Source organism: Vulpes vulpes, chromosome 5, assembly GCF_048418805.1.
Source record: "Vulpes vulpes isolate BD-2025 chromosome 5, VulVul3, whole genome shotgun sequence".
Taxonomy (NCBI): Eukaryota; Metazoa; Chordata; class Mammalia; order Carnivora; family Canidae; genus Vulpes; species Vulpes vulpes.
Genome location: NC_132784.1, coordinates 70,519,976 through 70,537,248, shown reverse-complemented (window position 1 = coordinate 70,537,248; position 17,273 = coordinate 70,519,976).

The following is a 17,273-nucleotide window of genomic DNA, read 5'->3' as shown; positions in this document are numbered from 1 at the left end:
TGCTGCTGGCTGTGCTGCAGGGAGTCCTTGTCTGACCTGGGAGAGGCTGGAGGCCTGGCTGGAGCAAAGTCCTTCTGGGGGAAGCAGCAGCGGCCTGGGTTCCCCTGGCGGCTGGAGGCTACTCAGCCTTCCCCACACATGTTCCCTGTGGGCGGGCACTGCCCGAACTTTTCTGAAGAAATCCTTGCTGACCTCCACCAGACCTCTGGCTCGGCTCGTGGCCCCAGGAAGGGGAGCCCACAGAAACCACAATTTAGGGATGTGTGATTTTATTTTTTTAAGAAGCATCAAAACCATGGTGATAGGGAAGAAACTGACTTCCCAGGATACATCCTCAGGGTTTGGCTCCCCATGGTCTTACCCTGATGGGTCAGGAGAGGAAAGTCAGAGTCGCTTCAGAGCCTCCAGGGATGTCAGTTGTCCCGCCTGGCCAGCTGGGGACATGGCCCCTTGGGAGTTCGGCCGCACTCCTGCAGACCCCGGGCCCGGGGGTCAGTCTCCCCCAGCAGAGGAGCCTCAGTCCGAGAGGAGCGGCCCTTCCACCGCCGGCGCCCCGCCCACCGTGTGCAGATGCTGCCGCCAGGTGGCGCCCTCTGGAGCGCGCAGACCCTGCTGGACCTGGAGAGACCGGCCTGCACCTGCCTGGGAGTGTGCTCCTGTGTGTGTGTGGGGTGGGGGTGGAGGGGGGGGTGGGGGTTAGCGATGACTAGAGACTTTAGAGTGAAGAATAGGAGGAGCAGGGAGCATGAGTAACTTGGCGACAGTCACGGTGGGGACCAGAGTCTACCCAGGACACAGCCCCTGAGCGATGGGGATGGGGGCATGGGAAGCGGGCACTTGGCTGAACAAGGGGGCAGGGCCAGCGGGGAGGGCACCCAGAGGCCGGTGAAGGCCTGCTGGCCAGCGCCCACAGAGCCCAGCCGAGCCCCCGATGTACGGCGAGGGGTGGCAGCGACCCAGAGCGCGGCTGACCGCCGGAACCGCACTGGGCACCTGCAGGAGGACCTGGCTGCCTGACCTGCGGTGGGCACCTCGCCCTCGTCACACTGCCCTGCCGGGTCCCTGCCAGGGGGGTGAGGTCAGCCCTGCGGAAGCTCCATGAGCTCGGGGCTTCAATACCCAGCTCTGCTCCCTGCAGGAAAGGCCACCAAGCGGGGCCATGCCCGGGCCCTCTCCTGCAGGGAGCAGAGGTCGGTTTGCGCCTCCGAGCCCAGGGCAGGCCACCCCGTCCCCAAGTGTCTGCAGGCCAGGCCTCATGGGCGCCAGGGGGCGAGCACGGGCCTCAGGCACTCTGTGCTCGAACCACTTGTTCCGCCCCCTGCCCTGCTCCAAGCATCCTGCCCTCAACCCTCAGGCCCCCATGGATGGGGAGGAGGCGGCATGGGGGCGGCTGTGCTGGGAGGGTGGGGCCTGGGGATGCAGCAGTGCTCTGGGGGGGCAGGGTGGCCCAGCTGTTCTCTGGGGGTGGGGCCGTGCCGGAACAGTGACCCAGAGTCCAGGGAAAGCGAGTAAACTGACACCAGTGCTCCCACTGGGAGCCTGGGGGCCAGCAGCTTTATTTTCGTTTTCATTCACTCGCACCCTACAAGCAGCCCTTCCATTACTGAACCTCATCTTGTAGACAAAGAAACTGAGGGCCAGAGAGTCTGCAGGATAGCCTAGGGACACATGACTGGAGGGAGGGAAGGTGGGGTTGTCTTCTGCCTGTGGGGGTCTACAAGGAACCCCCCCCCCCCCCCCCCGCCATGAAGCCCAGCCCCCCCCCCCCCCCCCCCCCCCGCCGTATCCTGCAGCTCCCAGCCCATCCTGAGAGGCTGTGGACGAGAGTAGGGCATAGGGGTGGGGCTTGCAGGCAGCCTTTACTGTGGGTGGGTGAATATGAACGTGAGTGAGTGAGAGGATGGATGGATGGATGGATGGTGGGTGGATGGTTGGTGGGTGAGTGGAAGGGTAGATGGGTGGATGAATGGATAGATGAATAGTGGGTGGATGGATGATGTGGGTGGATAGATGGGTGGGTGGTGGGTGGGTGGATGGATGAGTAGTGGGTGAGTGGATGGATGGATGGAGGAATAGTGGGTGGGTGGATGGATGGATGAGTAGTGGGTGGCTGGATGGATAATGGATGGGTGGTGGGTGGATGACTGGATGGATGGATGGGTGAGTAGAAGGGTGGGGGGGTGGGTAGCTGTATGGGTGGACGCATAGGTGAGTGGAGGAGTGCTTGGTTTCAGCTTGCTCTGTTGCCCCCACCTTGAATTCTTTATTTCTCTCTCTCACTAGCCTCTCCCCCCACCCTCACCCTTCTGGCAATCAATTTTCTATTCTCTGTGTTTCTATGAGTTCGTCTTTTTTAATTTTTAGATTCCACATATAAGGGATACCATGAGGTATTTGTCCTTCTCTGACTTATCTCACTTAGCACAATGTCCTCCTGGTTTATCTGTTATAATATGTGCCAGATTGCCTTTCTTTTTTAAGGGTGAATAATATTCCTCTGTGTCTATATCACATTTTCTGTATTTGTTCGTGCATCGAGGGACACTTGGGCTGTTTCCACGTCTTGGCTACTGCGGATAATGCTGCAGTGATGTGGGGTGTAGATCTCTCTTTGAGATAGATAGTGGTTTCATTCCGTGCAGGTGCGCACTCAGGAGTGGATCGCTGGGTCACATGGTAGCCCCACTATTTCCCGGGGTGGCTGCCCCGGTTTGCATCCCCAGCGGCTGTGCACATGGGCTCCCTTTTGTCCACATCCTTGCTGGCGCTTGTCATCTTTTGGCCTTTGGATGGCAACTGTCCTAACAGGTGTGAGGTGATATCTTCTCTTGAATTTCTTAACTGTTTTTGGACGAGGGGCTCTATACTTCCATTTTGCAGAGGCTGTGCAGATTTTGGAGTTGGTCCTGAGTCTGTGCCACCAATAGTGCTAGGGGTGTATGTGGTGCTCCAGGTCCTCCCTCTGTCCTTCTTCCCTGTGGTTGACCCTCAAGGACACATCACGTGGGTACCCCTGCCCCTCAGCTTCTGAAGGATGCCATCAGCGAGAGCATGTCCTTCCCAGCTCTCCCGACATTCCCCTAGGGCTGGCCATGGTGGTGTCCCTGTGCTGATGGCTTTAGTCCTGCACCTGGGGTGAAGGCAGGGCTGCCCCCACAGCCTGGTTCTCAGGGTCTCAGTCACAGGGCCACCCTTCCAATCCAGCATGACCCAGTAGCCATGGCCCCTCTCAGCTGTTTTGAGCTGTGGCTCATTTCCATTGTTTCTCCAGCTCTGCTGGCCCAATTGGAGTGTGGGGTCTGTATCAAGGAGTGAATCAACATACCACCTCTACACCCTGAATAAGCAATCCCTGAGTCAGCCAGTCCTATTGTGACCCTGGGCCCTGTCCTGACACTGAATTCTGTCCTGAGACTGTGTTTTATCCCAGTCCCGAGTCCTGTCCTGATCCTCGGTCCTATCCTGATCCTGAGTCCTATTCTAATCTTGAATCCTGTTTGATCCTGGGTCCTGTCTGGATCTCAAGTCCTATTCTGATCCTGAATCCTATTCTGATAACAAGTTCTATCCTGATGCTGGGTCTTATTTTAATCCTGAGTCTTGGTGTGATCTTGGATACTGTCCTGATCCTGAATCCTATCTTGATCCTGAGTTTTTATTTTGATCCTGGGTCTTATTTTAATCCTGAGAACTGTTTTGATCCTGGATCTTATTTTAATCCTGAATCCTGTCCTGATCCTGGATCTTATTTTAATCTTGAGTCTTGTCCCAATCCTGGATCCTATCCTGATCCTGAGTCCCATCCTGATCCTGAGTCCTTTCTTCATCCTCAGTCCTTTTCTAGTCCTGGGTCCTGTTTTGTTCCTGAGTCTTGTCCTGATACTGAGTCCTATTCTGAACCTGAGTCATGTACTGATTCTGAGTCCCATCCTGATCCCAAGTCCTGTCCTGACCTTGAGTCCTGTTCTTCCCAGAGGTGACAGGCACGATGGGACTGACTGGTCCAGAGTATTTCCCTGGACTCCATCCCCCCTTGTCTTCTAGGACACTTCCTGGGCTTTCACAGCCAGGACAGCATCAAGAATCACATCAGGAACATGATGAAGCAGTGCAGTGGGTTGAACAGTGTCTTCCTGGAACTGCAGAATACGACCTTATTTGGAAATCAGGTCTTCGCAGGTGGAGTCAAGTTGAGGTGAGGCCCTAATTAAATGGCTGGTGTCCTTGTAAGAGAAAAGAGGAGGAGAGGTGAGGTGCAGACACACAGGGAGAAAGGCCACATGAAGTCAGAGTTGGGCACCAGCTGGAGGCCGGGAGCATCAAGAATGCTGGCGGTCCCAGGAGCTGGAGGAGGCAAGAGGGATCCTCCCCCAGAGCCGTCAGGGAGGGCACGGCCCTGCTGACTCCACCGTGGACTTCCAGCAGAACGGGGGGACAATCAACATCTACTGCCTTTGTGGCCATCTGTTCTGGGAGCCACAGAAAACTAACACAGGTAGCAAAGATGAACACGGCTTCAAAGCCAAGGACCCTGTTCCCATCACCTTCAACGGACACAGAAGCTTTTTTGTTTTTCAGGGAACACGTGAGAGGAAATCATGGGCTATAGAAGCACAGAACTGTGAGAGCGCTGAGGTTATTGTAAGATTGAAGACAAACAAGCCGATGTGATTTCCCTGGGGAAGTGGCACAAACAGGAACCAGGAAATGACCGTGTGCCCAGCATCTCACCTGACCCCGGGCAGGTATATAAGGGGCCCCGGCCCAGGAGGCTCCACACCTGAACACCTCCCCTCTGCACCTGCTCCTCTGACCTGCTCCACCCTCCACCCACCAGAACCATGACCTGCTGTGGCTGCTCTGGGGGCTGTGGCTCCAGCTGCTGTGTGCCTGTCTGCTGCTGCAAGCCCGTGTGCTGCTGTGTGCCGGCCTGTCCCTGCTCTAGCTGTGGGTCCTGCGGGGGCTCCAAGGGGGGCTGTGGGTCCTGTGGGGGCTCCAAGGGGGGCTGTGGGTCTTGTGGGGGCTCCAAGGGGGGCTGTGGGTCCTGTGGGGGCTCCAAGGGGGGCTGTGGGTCTTGTGGGGGCTCCAAGGGGGGCTGTGGGTCCTGTGGGGGCTCCAAGGGAGGCTGTGGGTCATCCTGCTGCCAGTCCAGCTGCTGCAAACCCTGCTGCTGCCAGTCCAGCTGCTGCAAACCCTGCTGCTCCCAGTCTTGCTGCTGCAAACCTTGCTGCTGTGAGTCCTGCTGCTGCAAACCCTGCTGTTCCCAGTCCTGCTGCTGCAAACCCTGCTGCTGTGAGTCCTGCTGCTGCAAACCCTGCTGCTCCCAGTCCTGCTGCTGCAAACCCTGCTGCTGTGAGTCCAGCTGCTGCTGCAAACCCTGCTGCTCCCAGTCCAGCTGCTGTAAGCCTTGCTGCTCCCAGTCCAGCTGCTGCAAACCCTGCTGCTCCCAGTCCAGCTGCTGTGTCCCTGTTTGCTGCCAGTGCAAAGTCTGAGATGGTGACCAGAGGCCTCAAGTAAGTTCAATCTCCCAGGAAGTGAGCAGACCTTCATCAGTTCTGGGTACTTTCCGGACCCAGGAAGAGTTTTCTGAATCCTGAGGAAGAGAATGACCCTGCCATGGTCCTTTGCTTGTCCTGTGACTCCCCTTCCTGTTACTTACCAGAAAGAGCCTCCTCTTCCTCACCCCATCCCTCCTGGCCTCCAACACCTACAGCCTGAAATTTCCTCTGCGAGTACTCTCCAGGTCCAGCCCAGGAGGTGACCCTCCGTGCCCGTGGGCTCCTACTGACTCTCACTCTTTGCACTTTCCCTCATGCTTCTCCCAAGCCAGCTGGGCAACCAAGATCAGAAGTAGGGGCACAAACTATATCTGAGGTTCTTAAGGTCCAGTTGGGCCTTCAATCCCTTTAAATAAAACGTTCTGCACCCAGCAGCCTTGCTCTCATTGTGGTTCTCTTCCTCACATCTTTGTCATTGTATTCCACTTGTCCATTTTCTTCCTTCGTGTTTATGGAGCACCTGCTATGTCCCAGGCTCTCTACTCTGCCCTGGAGACCCAGCAGACCCTTGGCCCAGGTTCCTGCTCTGGGAGGGCCTGGCTCACCCAGTTGTCCAATAAGGTTGGTCCTGCTGTTTCTGCATACCCCAGGGGCTGAGGGTGGAGCACCAGACATGGAGTGGGCACACACCTGGGCAAGGTCCCAGGGCATAGGTGACATGGGTGCAATCCGAACCCCTCCATCTGACTGCTTGTCCTGCTTGAGGCCAGGATGGAAGGTTGAGCCAGTGCCAGGGGCTTTGATTTATTAAAGATCGTGGGAGGGCAGAGGCGCCAGGGAGAGCGCACACCCTCTGTCCTAGGAGGCAACAGATGTACATGTACACACACGCTGGGAGTGCACGGCTGGGGAGGTGGCTACAAGGCTGCATGGGGTGCCTGCCTGGGGCTCGTGTCTGTCCCGGGCCTTTGGGGTGCACAGGTCAGGTTGCTGGTTCATGCACAGGAGCGGGCACCTGCTCAGCCAGGAGGCAAGAATTGGGGTGTGTGTCAGCTTCCTTCCTGGGCCCCCAAGCCCTGTTGGGTTTGGGGAAGGTCAGATTCCTGGCCACTGTTGGATCTAGGCCTGGACTGGCAGGGCTGGGGCAGCACCTCCCCTGAACCATGGAGAGGACCTGGGCTGGCCAGGGGCGACTCCTCCCAGCCATTCTCCGGCAGGCTCTGCCCTCAGCCCCTGACCCCCAGACTGCCAGTTGCCTCATGTCTTGGGGACCAGCTTTGGGCATCAGAAAGGCTGCCTCTTTCTGTCCGGCTGTTCCCAACCAGCAGTGCCCATTCTACTTGGACCTAACTTAGCATCTCCCTTCACCTGAGAACTATGACCAACCGGCCATAGGGAGATGTTTACGCACTTTGTCCTAAATGTATCTTTAAAACCACAGGCAACCTGGTGATTAGGGAAGTTCCCTTAAGCCACAGAGCCAGTAAGTCGCTGCTGGCATCTAAAGCAATGTCACTTTGTCCCGGGTCTGATGCCGCCCAGCCTTGCTCAGAAGCCAGCTGACACACCCAGAGGGTGAAGATTATCTCAGAGCACCAGTTCTGCAAGAATATGGCCCCCCAACCCCCAAAGGAAAGAAAGACTGGAGGGCTCCATGACATCATGGCCCCAGGTCTGGGGACATGACCACCAAAGAGCCCAGTTTTTGCTGTGAGCTCCCTGGCAGCCAGGACTAAAAGGGGGAAGAGAAGCCACATAGGCCTTATCCCTTAGGAGAGCAAGCAGAGAGGCTTACAGAGTATGACCTTCATGTTGTGCTGGAGTGAAGATCATGTGGGGTGATGGGCCCCAGAATAGAGGGTGCCTTCCAGGACAGAGACTGCCCAGGGCCACTTCAGTAAGATTTAAGGGACCAATTCACAGGCCTGATTTGGAAGAGAAGCATTTTTGCAAGTCTACAGCTTGATGAACTCACGCAGGGGACAATGGATTTGAAGTTCACATCCATCGGATGTCAGAGGATCACTGGTCTGGCCCAGAGCAAAGATGTGATGTACCCATTCCCGAGTGAGATGCTTAATTTTATGTGTCAGCTTGGCTGGGCCGTGGTGCCCAGATATTCAGTCAAACGTTATTCTGGATGCATCTATTTTTTGGATGAGATTGATATTTAAATCTGTGGACTTTGAGTAAAAGCAGAAGACGGTCCACAGTGTGGGTGGGCCTCATCCAATCAGTTGAAGGCCTGAGTAGAACAAAAGACTGACTTTCCCAAGCAAGAGGGAATTTTGTCAGTGGGCAGCCTGTGGGCTCCACCAGCCATATTGGCTCCTACTGGTTTGCCAGCAGGACGCCTTTGCACTCAACATGTAACTCTTACCAGAGTCTGTGACGCTGGTCTCCCGGCTCTGACTTTGGGCTCACAGAGCCTCCACAATGTCACGAGCCAATTCCTTAAAATAAGTGTCTTTCTCTACCCACACATCCTGTTGATTCCGTTGCTCTGGAGAACGTGGCCCAACACACGGCCCGCTGGCTGCAGGGACGCTGCCCACAGACCCATCTGGCTGTCCTGGGCCTCTTCAGTGTCATCTAGGACAAGAGAGGCCACAGCTCAACTAGCCAGTGCTGGGAAAGATGCCCGTCCCACGGGAAGACTCCGGCACTTCCCTTTGGCAGGTGCACACATGTTTTGGGGCCATGTGGCCTCCTGGGACACCCAGCCGCTGGGCCTGCCCCGGGAAGATGCCCGGGAACTGCAGAGAGCCTGCGCTAGAGGCATCAGCCTCAACATCAAAGCTGCGGCGGGGGCGTGGGACAGGGCAGGTCTGCTGCCTCCCAGTCCCTCGCCCTGCCCCAGGGCGGGAGGGCACGTCCTGTGAAGTCCCAGGGTGGGGGTGGGGGTGGAGGTGGGAGGCAGGACCTGGCGCTTCCAGGGCTGCACCCACCCTCGGATGTCTTCTGGTTCTAAAATCACCAGAAGGCGCATGACCTGGAAAATCCTGGATCCTTAAAATCTTTTCTTAAAAGAATGTAATTGTGGGGTGCAGTAAAAAGAATCCTTTAAAATCCTTAGCTGAGCTTGTAAAAGTACAGGCGGTCAGCGTGGAACAAAAGGGGGGGCCCAGACCTCAAACATGTTGGCATCTACTGCTGCCACACCATGCAGAGGTGAAGTCACAGAAAGGGGACGTATCATGCAATAGATCTCGCTGGGGTTTCAGAAGCCCTCTTACAGCCGCCCTCTGATCAAGAAAACTCTGGCATGCAGGGGTCACTGCCCTCAGCCCCCGATGCCCACCCCCGACTTTGCTGAGTGAACACGATGCTGAAGGTCTCGTGTCTCCTTCTGACACAGGTGCAGAAGGAGGTGGACGCAGGCACTCTCCCGTGGTGGCACCCACGCACTCCCCACTCCTCCCAGACTTCAGACGGAGGGCAGGAGACAGGGGCCTGGCCGTCCAGTGGGCAGTGGGTGCTGAGGGCTCCTGCACAGGGCTGACAATCCTGAAGCCCCCACCCCACACCCAGGGGCAGGTGGCCTAGGACCCCACCTGCCATCCAAAGGAGAGAGCAGGAAACCTCTCTGCTCTGAGTCTGAGGTCCAGGGGGTGTCAGAGTGCATCCCCCAGCCTCCCCCTGCAGAAGGGACATCTTCAGGTCCCGCAGGGGGGGGTCTGAGCGGAAAGGGGTGCCCACACCTCTCAGACACACTCACCCAGAAGGCAGCCTCACACACAGGTGGCTGGGGCAGGATGAAGGGTGGGGACAGCCTGCCCCCACGAGGGTGGCCACCTGGGAAGGTGGGGAGGGCAGCCCACGTTCATGGTCGCAGCTGAGCGGGGTCTCGAGCTGAGCGGAGCTGGGTTGGGAGGAGGGCATATGTCTTAGCTTCTTAGCTCAAATACTACAGACTTTCAGTTTGTACCAGCTTTTAGTAGATTTTATTGAACAAACATCGCTTTGTTTGAAATGACCATTGGGCCATTGCCAGAGACTACGTGGCCACTGGTGTTTTTTAGACACATCTCTATTTCCCTTGGGGGTGATCTGTGGAGCTCCCCATGATGTTCTGCTGAGGGCAAAGCCCCTGTCACTTTATTACTAGGGGAAGTGATGAAAACCATGAGCTCCTCCAATGGTTAAACTCTTGGTGAAGAAGTGGAAGAAAACAAATGTCCCTGACGTCAGCTTTCCTTCCTGCTTTGGGCGAGAGCCGTAAGATTTCACGACCACCTGTTATGCCCACGATGCAGGGAGTTCCACGGATCACTTTTGTTTTTTACACATATTTGTGTTTATGACTCAGGTCACAAGACGGTCACCCACATGTCCTTTTAAATATGCTACAGTTGGGATCCCTGTGGGTGGCTCAGCGGTTTGGCACCTGCCTTTGGCCTAGGGCGGGATCCTGGAGTCCCGGGATCCAGTTCCGTGTCAGGCTTCCGGCATGGAGCCTGTTTCTCCCTCCTCCTGTGTCTCTGCCTCTCTCTCTCTCTCTCTCTGTCTGTCTGTCTGTCTATCATGAATAAATAAATAAATAAATAAATCTTTAAAAAAAAAAATACACTACAGTCATGCAGCTTGGGTTTGAACCTATGGTTGGCGGAGAGTTGATTTTGTACAACCGTGGGGGTTAGGCCTTTGTCATATGGCTGTTGAGCTTTCCACCTCCATTTGTTTTTTTTTTTTTTTTCCACCTCCATTTGTTGAGAAAGGCTGTCCCTCCCCCACTCGGCTGCCTTTGTGTCTCTGTCAGAGCTGGGGGGGGAGGGTGGTCCTCAGGCGACTCCACATGGGTCCCAACGCAAATGTGGCTATAGGCAGGGAATACCACTGCTCTCGCTGTATTTCCATTTTCAAAACTGTTTTGGCTTTTTAAATTGTTTTGCTTTCCACCATAAATTTCATTTTGTCCCTTTTAAAAAATATTTTATTCATTTATTCATGAGAGACACAGAGAGAGAGGCAGAGACACAGGCAGAGGGAGAGGCAGGCTCCATGCAGGGAGCCCGATGTGGGACTTGATCCTGGGTCTCCAGGATCACGCTCTGAGCCAGAGGCAGACTCTCAAAGACTGAGCAAGCCAGATGCTTCTAAATATTTCATTTTTGGAACTAGTTTTTAAAAAATAGATGTTATTTATTTTAAAATAGCCTTTATTTTTTAGAGCACTTTTAGGTGCTCAGCAAAACTGGGTGGAAAGTATACCAGTTGCTGTGTCCACCTGCTTCCACACATGGTCCCCACTTTCGACATCTCCCCAGGTGGTGCATTTGTTATGTTCCATGAGCCTACATGGACATGTCATTATCACCAAAAGTCCATTGTTTACACTAGGATTCAGAAACATGATAAAATTCTCCTGGTGAAGAAACTATGAGTGTTTGCCAGCCCTGGGCTTCTGAGGGTCAGACCTGGAGCAGCCCATTGAGAGGCTGGTTCTGTCCCCCACGCAATCCTCCCATCCCAAGGGGAGGGTCGCGGGTGAGGGAGGGAAGTGTCCCCTCCCTCTGTGACGCTGGCGACTCTTAGAAAGTCACTCAGAGGCAAATGTTGTGGATTGAGCTGTGTCCCCCCCAGATTCATATGTGAAGCTCTGACCCTCATGACCTCAGAATGTGATCTCAGTTGAGAGCGTCTATTTTTTTTTTTAAAGATTTTTCTTTATTTACTCATGAGAGACACAGGCAAAGGGAGAAACAGGCTCCCCATGGGGACTCGATCCCAGGACCCTGGGATTACAACCTCAGCCGAAGGCAGACACTCAACCACTAAGCCACCCAGGTGCCCCAAGAGGGGGTCTTTAAGAGAGGTAATTAGGTTAAAATGAGGTCACCGGGGTGGCCCTGATCCAGTGTGACTGGGGTCCTGGTAAGAAGAGGGATGACCTTATGAGGACCCAGGGAGAGCATGGCAGTCCACACACATGCAGAGGACCTGAGGCTGGATGGCAGGACGGACAAGGCTGGACGACAGGATGGACTTGGAGTGCAGGGCAGTTCCACACACAGCAGCAGGTGGGACAGAGGTGGGACACGTAGCCTGTCCACTCTGCAGTGTGGTGTCTCGATGTGGCACACAGCTCACCTTGTATGACATCACGCCATCTACCGCACACAGTCATGCTGCGTGAGGAACACACCTAGGTCTGAAACTGCAACAAGGAACTATCATTTCTTATATTTATTTATTCAATGTCCCAGAGGGTGAAGAAGTCACTGCACAGAATAAAACAGAAATGGTTGTCCTGAAGGCTGCACGGGTAGTCAGGAGCCTTTATGGGGAAGAGTCCCAGACTGGAAAGCAGTTGGTGTCTATTCAAAAATGAAAGAGTTAGGTATTTACTGTGGGAGATCAGAGATGGGAACAAGTAAATGGGACACTGAACAAAAAAACACTCTGTGTTAAAGAAACAGAAATTGAAATCAAAACCTCCATATAAAGAAAACCTAGGGTCCCATGGCTTCTGCAGCAAACATAAGCAAGGCAGCAAATATAAAATGCAAATAAAAACCCTTGAGATAACTCGAGATGTGCATTACCTTGACACCCAAGAACGGTGCAAGGAAGGAAAGTGGCAAGTCTGTCGCCCTCCTGAGAGCAGATGCAAGAAAGAGAAATCACAACAAACATAGCAGCGTTTTAAGATAATAAAGCAAAATGAACATTTTAGATTTATTTGGGGCATGCAAGGTTGTTTGAATACCAGGGGGAATCAAATACTGTGATTTGCAAATGAACTTATTAAAAGAGGAAAATCACATAATCAAATCAAAAGGTGAAGAAAACCATTCAATCATATTCTATATCAGTTTAATAAAACTGAGCCATTTCTGGGACACCTGGGTGGCTCATTGTTTGAGCATCTGCCTTTGGCTCAGGTCGTGATCCCAGAGGAGTCCTGGGATGAGTCCCACATGGGGTTCCCTGCAGGGAGCCTGCTTCTCCCTCTGCCTCTCTCTGGGTCTCTCATGAATAAATAAATAAAGCCTTTTCAAAAAATTAAAATACAAAATTAATAAAACTGAGCCGTTTCTGTTACAATCCATGTTCATAAAGTGAGAAATAGCCCCAAAGCGATGAGTAAGTGAAGAGCCATCGTAAATGCTTCCACCACCACCCCCAACATCTTAATGATTTTAAATGATTGAGATTTGCATTTTCACAACAAAAGAGGAAGTGTTGGAAGCCCTGAAGACAGTGAGGGGGCGCGGGGAGTCCTGTGTGGGAGCTGCTGGAGGGGTGGACAGCTGCTCTCCCAGGAGGCACAACAGCCACAGGTAGCGGACCTGGGGAGCCCGAAACGCGAATCGGGAAACGGGGAAACCACTCCCTTTGTGTTCCTCAGTCTGGAAATGTCCACCCTCTGGGTTGGATGATTAAATTGGGTGGAATCTGGAGTGAACGCCCTTAAGGATACCGTAGAAATAAGCCCGGCGGGTGCATGGAGGGGCACTGCCTGGGGCGCTGGCTGTCCATCCTGAGGGGACCACGGGGACCTGGTGCTCACTGTTGGCTCGCCATCTGCCCCCACATCTGTGTTCCCATCAGCTCTCTAATGTGCAGTCCGTGCTTTTGCAGATTTGCAAAGTTTCTCCTGTCTGTGGTATTATAGCAAAAATGTCAATATTAGCATATTGAGAATACCAGGGCCGTTCCTTTAGCTGGTAACGGCGATCTGCAAACACCCAGAGCAAATGTCATCCCAAAGCGTGCGGCCCCTGAAAGACGTATCTGCGGGGAGAGGGTGACCTCTACTTCACAGCGCAACTGAAGTCGGTGCATCAACGGAAAACAAACACGGCGGCGTCTGTGGATTAGGAAGGAAGAGCGGGGCCTGGAAGTTTGCAGGCAAACAGACGCTGTGGTCGTTGGATATATGGGAAATCCAGGAGTTACAAAGAATATCGTGAAAATAAAAATCCCCTTTGTAAGGATGCCGAATACAGGATGGCTCCTTAGAAGTCAGATGCATTTCTTTACATCAGCAGCAGACTCTTGGGAAAGAGAGTATTTCACACCGTAACATTTACAATAGCATAAAAATCAAGTATCTGAAATAAATCTTACAAGCGCTGTAAGACCTTGATACAGAAAACTGCAGAGTGTTTTGGGGAGAACTTTAAAAGGGCTTAAGTGGGGCCACCTGGGTGTCTCAGTCAGGTTAGTGTCTGACTCTGGGTTTCAGCTCGGGTCCTGGTCTCAGGGTCATGGGATCCAGCCCCCACCCGGCCCAACCCACTCAGCGGGGAGTCTGCTTGAGACTCTCTCTCTCTCTCTGCCCCTCCCCTCTTCTCCCTAAATAAATAAATCAACCATTTTTTTTAAAGGGCTTAAATAAATGAAACTTTACGGCACACTTACTGATTTGAAAAATCTAATCTTAGAAAAATGGAAATTCCTCCCAGATGTATCTATAGATTTCATCAGAATCCCAGTGGGTTTCTTTTCCCCCCCTGCTGAATAAGTTGATTCTACAATTAAAAAAAAAAAAAGTTGACTCTACAATTAAATGAATATCAAAAGTAGAAAAGTGAATAAATTAGGGAGAAGACCCCTGGGTCAAGTAGGTGTTTGGACTCAACTATTAAGCTACGGTAATTCAGATTCTGGGGTTCAAGGACCAACAAGTGCACCCTGGAGATGGTCCCCTGCAGGAGAGGACACCTGCTAGGTGGCCAGGACTGCCCATGAAGCAATCACCAAGGACAGCACTCCAAACCTTGGAGGGAGCAGTGAATAGGGCAAGAAGTGGCAGGAGCTCATGAATCCTATTAGCAAAAGCATTAATTCTGGCAGAAAAAACACGAATAAGACATGATGGGACATAAATCACGTGGGTTTGTGTAAAGACAGTGCAGGCGCATGGAAAGCAGACTGCGGAGTGGGGTGCGACACAGTATGTAGTGACCCGTGTGCTGTGGTAGGGAGCGGTTCCCGTCTTCCCCGGACTCCTGTGGCCCCAAGGCTTCAGCAGGCGGCAGGATGGTTCTGTTTTGATCGTCCCTCGGTGTGGGCTTGTGTGACACTAGTGTACGGGTTCCGGGCAGAGTGTCAGGCTGCTCGGGTCGCATGAGATGCCACCACCATCTCTGTCGGCCCTCGGCCCTGGGTCCCCGCGGCCTCCAGCGAGGAGAGCCCCAGCGGCATCTTTTGTTCTGATATTTGGTCCTTGACTCCGGGTCCTGACGCTGAGCTCCTGAATCGCTTGGAAACTCCTGGGTGACAGGAGCATCTTTTGTTCTACAGAGGTGACTCAAGGTGGGGGTTCCTGGGGGGTTGGTCACCAGAAAGACCAGACCTGATTAGAAGCTTACTGCTCTCCACCCACCCCCCTTTCCAGAGGAGCCTCTGAAACATCCAGAGCGTGGGGTCTGGTGAGCTTCCAGGCCGGGGACCATGTGTAGGTTTGGGGGGACGGGTGCACCCCAAGAGGCTGTGGGAGCTCCACGCCCTTCCCACACACTTGGTCTTGCACATGTCCTCTATCTGGATGCTCCCCTGTGTACCCTGCCATGTCCTTTCATCACAGGAACTGGTAAATGGCAAGGGCATGGCTTCCCCAGTCCTGGGAACCGCGCGAGGAATGCGGCGGAGCCTAGGAGGGGTGGTGGGTGCCCCGATGCACGGCCTGCTGGGTCTCGTTCTCCCTGTGATTATGATTGCTCCCCTGGGTTCCCTACCAACCTCCGTGCTCACGGAGCCTCCACCTTACTCATCTGCAGGTGGACTCATGATTTCCTGTCGTAGTCGATGGATTTAACCTTTACTGACAGGACATACTCTGAAGCTCAGCCGGGCCTGATTGGGTGGGAGTGGGGGTCACGCCTCCTTGGATCTTTGCTTCCAGGTCATCTTGCCGGGCATGGTCCCAGCCCGGGTGCCACCTGCTGCTGGCTGCTCCCCAGGGAGCCCAGTCCCTGCAGGGGTTCAGCGACCTTAAGAGCCAGGATCGGGGCATTGGCGAGCTTGCTGTTTTTGGGGTATTATGGCTGGCCAACCCTCCCTGTGGGGACAGCTGTGGGTGTCTCAGTTCCCCAGTCCCATTCAGCACTGTGGCTCTTCCCTGTGTCCCTCGACACTTCTCACCAACTCCCATCCGTTTTACTGTATGTACGTACTGGACCAAACCCCCTACCTGTGTCCAGCCTCCCGTCATCTTCACAGCCCCTGCCCTAGGCACCTCCTTCTCCCCACAAACCTTCTTGGCTCCACCCTCCAGTGGCTCCCTCTCTCTTGGGTGCAGTCACCCACATGCAGGTGCACATCTCAGTCTTGTCTGAGCGGTTTCTTCCAGAGACAGCCTCTTCCATGCATTGTACTTACTTATGAATAAATATAAGAGTAACTTCCCCAGGGAAATCACTTGGGTCCAAACAAGGCTGGGTACATGTACCGATTTGTTTTTATACATATATGAAAATGTATGTTAATTCGTGCCTGAGTTGATGGCATTCATGAATATATTTGTATAAATGCCTGCGGGTCATGCGGGGAACACAAGGCGCGTCCACACAGCTTAACGACTTTTATAAAACAAAAACTCATATAACCACCACCGGTGTCAAGAAGTAGAAGTTCATCAGCACCCTGATGTCACCCGTGTGCCCTGATTCGGCAAACGGACTGGTGTGTTTTTCTTTACATTCCCTTCTTTTTGTGTCCCAGGAGAAAGGTCCTAACCCAGTGGAAAATGTTGGTAATTGTGACCGTATTGAAACTGGATGTTCTGTTTATTAGAAACAGGGAAGAGCACTCTGAGAGCCTCCGAGCAGGACAGGGCTGGGCCGTCGAGGGACGGAAATAAGATGTAGACGGAGCCACCAGGGTACCAAGAAGAAACCCATGGCCTGGGAGGAAGGACAAGCTCAAGCTAATAAAACAGACATTTAGCCAGAGGACATGCAAGTGGCAGCAAGCATATGACAAAGATGCTCGTGTCATGAGTGTCAGGGAGCACAGGCTGGAGCCAGTAGGAGACCCCACCCTGCCTCCCGCAGGATGGCTTAAGGGGAAGGAGACAAGGTGCATGGGAGCTGACATTCCTGCCCTGCTGCCCTGCTTCACTGCTCTCTGGGCCTTGGGCTGGGCTCTAGGGGCGCACCTCGTCTGCCCCTCAAACCACCCCGGGGCTGCTCCCTCTCTGTCTGTAGCCCAGCAGGTGCCTCCAGGGCAGGGCGGTGTCTCCTCTGCCTCAGAATAGCCTCCCCTGGACCTGCCCCCGGGGAAATCGATTGAGGACATCTTCATCTGCAGGTGGGCCCTGCAGCTTGTCAGGGTCAGAGACTTGCCGACCCCCGTGCCGCCCCCCATCCCTTCTGACCCAGAGTCTCTATTCAGTGGGAGCATGAGGGGACCTGAGAACCCGTGATGAAGAACATTCTGTGTTTCCAGTGTCTGGAGAAGAAGGTCGGGCTGGAGAATGTGGCCCCTGTGGCCAAGGTGAGAGAGGCTGGGGGCCACCCGCACAGCACCCCTCCTCACACCGTGCAAGTACTATGCACACTTGTACACACATGCACATGGTCAGTCTCGGCCTTTAGACCCACTTGCCATTCAGCCACTTGGTCTGGATCCTTTGAAACTGGACTGAATGGGCTAGATGTCATGAGGGCAGTGGCTGGGGCCCAGCAGGTGGCATGGGGGAGGGGAGGGCAGGGAAAGTCCCTCACCGGAGATGCACATGGAGGACAGGAAGACAGCAAGCCGAGGTGACCGGCTCATTTGTTAAGACAAGTATTTATTGAGCGGCAATTGCCTGCCAGACGCTGT